This window comes from Atractosteus spatula, chromosome 7 (assembly GCF_055471065.1).
Source record: "Atractosteus spatula isolate fAtrSpa1 chromosome 7, fAtrSpa1.hap1, whole genome shotgun sequence".
NCBI lineage: Eukaryota > Metazoa > Chordata > Actinopteri > Semionotiformes > Lepisosteidae > Atractosteus > Atractosteus spatula.
Window position 1 is genome coordinate 16,859,392 of NC_142712.1, and position 3,539 is coordinate 16,862,930.

Below are 3,539 nucleotides of genomic sequence, written 5' to 3' on the forward strand. Positions count from 1 at the left end.
AATATCTGGGAAGGAACTCGGCTCTTTGAGACATAAACATGTCTGGAATGTGAAGTACACGACCTCATAATTCCAGAGACAACACCTGTTCTGCCTGCCAGAGATCCCCTATTGATCTTATCTGTCAACTACGGATTCATGGAATTATGAATTATGCACTTATCAGGATTTAAGTGTGTGCCTTGTGATGGAGTAGTACCCAGTAGAGAATAACCTAATTTGTCATGGATAGGGATGAGATTACATCCCTCAGGCTTCCCTGAAGGACTATGGCTTGTTTCGAAGCAGCTTTTTGATAATTAATGGACATAGTAATAGATTTATTTTCGAGTGCTGATTCTGAAAAAAAAACATGGAGTAAATCTTGAAATTGTTTTGAAACACAATGAAAGCAATCTTATAAAGTCTGAACATGAATACTGTTTAATCAATGCACTTTATTTTAAACATGTATAGTATAATATATATACATGGATGCTATTGGGTCCAATCTACATTTGTTGTGTTTTCAAGGCTTCTCAGCATATAATATAATCTAGCAGATACAGTACGTAGCATATAATAAGAAAAGCCTTATGTTAAATGTAACAGCATGGCCTAATGTATACCTCTTCTGATTACAGGTCATACTGTAGCATACTTTGTAGCACGTGCTGTGCATTTATTCACAATCAACCATTTCTTTTAATATGTGCTTACCCCTCTATCTGCACAGTGTGTTTTACTCCCATGATTCCCTGAAAGTAACAGTCTGAGCCTGGGCTGCGACCAGGATTTTCCAAGCAGTAGTGCACCCATGCTTAAGCAGTGCACTGCAGATGCTAGGCTGGGATGAGTCAACCTCTTGCAGATATCTGCCAAATGGAGACTCCTGTGATTTGCCAGATGTCTGGGGGCTTCCAGTGACATCAGTGAGACATGTAGTTTCTGCAACTGATGCTAGCTCTCCAATGAAGTACTGTTGAGGTGACAGACAGGCAGGCATGTGGGAGCAGCACATTCATGCGCAATATCTTGTTCTCCCCCAACTGAGTGCAGGAGACATTCCCAGAGATAGGAGTCTAAAATCAAATGATGATTCCATAGTGTGTAGGTATATAATGAAAAAAACAAAGAAAGCTTTCAGCCAAAAAGCATTTTTTTGCTATCTTAGGCTTCCACAGGGTATACCCTGTAGATGAGTCTTTCACATACTGTATATTGTCATGGTTAAATGCATTTTCATTGACAAACAGCTTTTCACCCTCTGCAAACTTTTCTGCTGAATGATATAGACTATATCCATGACTATTTAGGGCAAAGGAGCATAACAGGATGTCAGAGCACTTCTTGGTTGTCATGCTGCATCTAAGAGAGCTGGAGGCAGAAGACAGATTTATGTGTCAATTTTATTACCAATATATCAAATAGTCAAGAGATTATTACAAAACTACTGTAGGTATGAAAAATACAGACCTGGAAGCAACAGTGTGGCTTTTGTAATACAATGCAGAGAATTATTCATTTTGAATATGCACTAGTACTGTAACTCAGAAATTTGGGCATGCTCAATAAGCAAAACGTGGTGCCCACACCTGAAGTTTTTCTAGGCTTCTTTCTTTCCTTATCTGATAAAGTACAGGGGCAGATGGAAATTATCATCATCCATTCATTATCTGCCACTTATCCCTAATGTAAAGCTCGATTACTTCCTTGATGGGGTTGCTAGGGCACTGGAGGGCTTACACACAATTAGAAAATTAACTACCATGTCTCTGGGAAATGGGAGGATATCCAAAGAAAATCCAGCGGGACAATAGGAAGAACACGCCAATGCAACACAGAAGGTGGCCCAGGCTGGATTCAAACCCAGGAATTAAGATCTGTGAGGTAACAGTGCTAGCCATCACACTACTGTGCTACCTGGAATTCTAATCAGTCATTTCTTAATTAGTTAATTGATGTCATTAAGAACTTAATGACGTAAGTAACCCTGAACAAAAGGCATAAGTGGAAAACTATTACAGTACACACAAAACTCACCATACAGTATACAGTGATTTTGTATGCTAAAGTATAAAACACTATGAACAGATTTGTTATTATTAATCCAACACACTACTTCAAAAGTTATTTTTTGACTGGATGTTATTTTTCGGCTACACTGGTAAATCATTTCACTTTACAGGAAAATTAAGGATCTGTGTGCACACATTTTCCTTCAAAAGTATAGAAGGAACTCCTTTAAAATGCCCACTTTAATCTCTCTCAAAAATATTTTTTTCCCCATTTTGACGTATTCTATGTGGTTCTCACACAATAAGAATATTGTGCAATGATTTGAGCTGATCGCTTGAGCAATGAAGTCATTAGGCACAAATGTTAAACTAGAATGTATAATTTTATTTAAAAAAATAATGAGACAAGTAACAGTCTGAGCCTTACACACAATTAGAAAATTAACCACCATGTCTCTGGGAAATGGGAGGATATCCAAAGAAAATCCAGCGGGACAATAGGAAGAACACGCCAATGCAACACAGAAGGTGGCCCAGGCTGGATTCAAACCCAGGAATTAAGATCTGTGAGGTAACAGTGCTAGCCATCACACTACTGTGCTACCTGGAATTCTAATCAGTCATTTCTTAATTAGTTAATTGATGTCATTAAGAACTTAATGACGTAAGTAACCCTGAACAAAAGGCATAAGTGGAAAACTATTACAGTACACACAAAACTCACCATACAGTATACAGTGATTTTGTATGCTAAAGTATAAAACACTATGAACAGATTTGTTATTATTAATCCAACACACTACTTCAAAAGTTATTTTTTGACTGGATGTTATTTTTCGGCTACACTGGTAAATCATTTCACTTTACAGGAAAATTAAGGATCTGTGTGCACACATTTTCCTTCAAAAGTATAGAAGGAACTCCTTTAAAATGCCCACTTTAATCTCTCTCAAAAATATTTTTTTCCCCATTTTGACGTATTCTATGTGGTTCTCACACAATAAGAATATTGTGCAATGATTTGAGCTGATCGCTTGAGCAATGAAGTCATTAGGCACAAATGTTAAACTAGAATGTATAATTTTATTTAAAAAAATAATGAGACAATAAATAATGTTGCTTTATTTATTTTGTATAGTGCATTGTCAACTGAAATTAAATTTCATGGAATAACACTAAATATTTGGCTAAAAACAATACACAATTGCAGAGTTTTCTATGCATACCCTTATATTACATTTTTATATGTTAAGTTCAGATGTTCTTGAAATTAAATTGAATATATTTACTTTCCTTTTGCATGTGCAATTACGAGGCTTACATACCTAGAATTGCAATACAGGTAGCATTAAGGTACAAAAACAAAGAATTAGGTGAATATACTGCAAATGAACATATCCACAAAATGACAATACTTAAGGTTTAATGGTCTCGTCTGAACATCATTCATTCATTATTACACCCTTTCTAACTACATTGAGAAATAAATACAGGGAATGTAAGTAACAAGTAAATATGAAGCTCTGTTGAATGCATGTATTA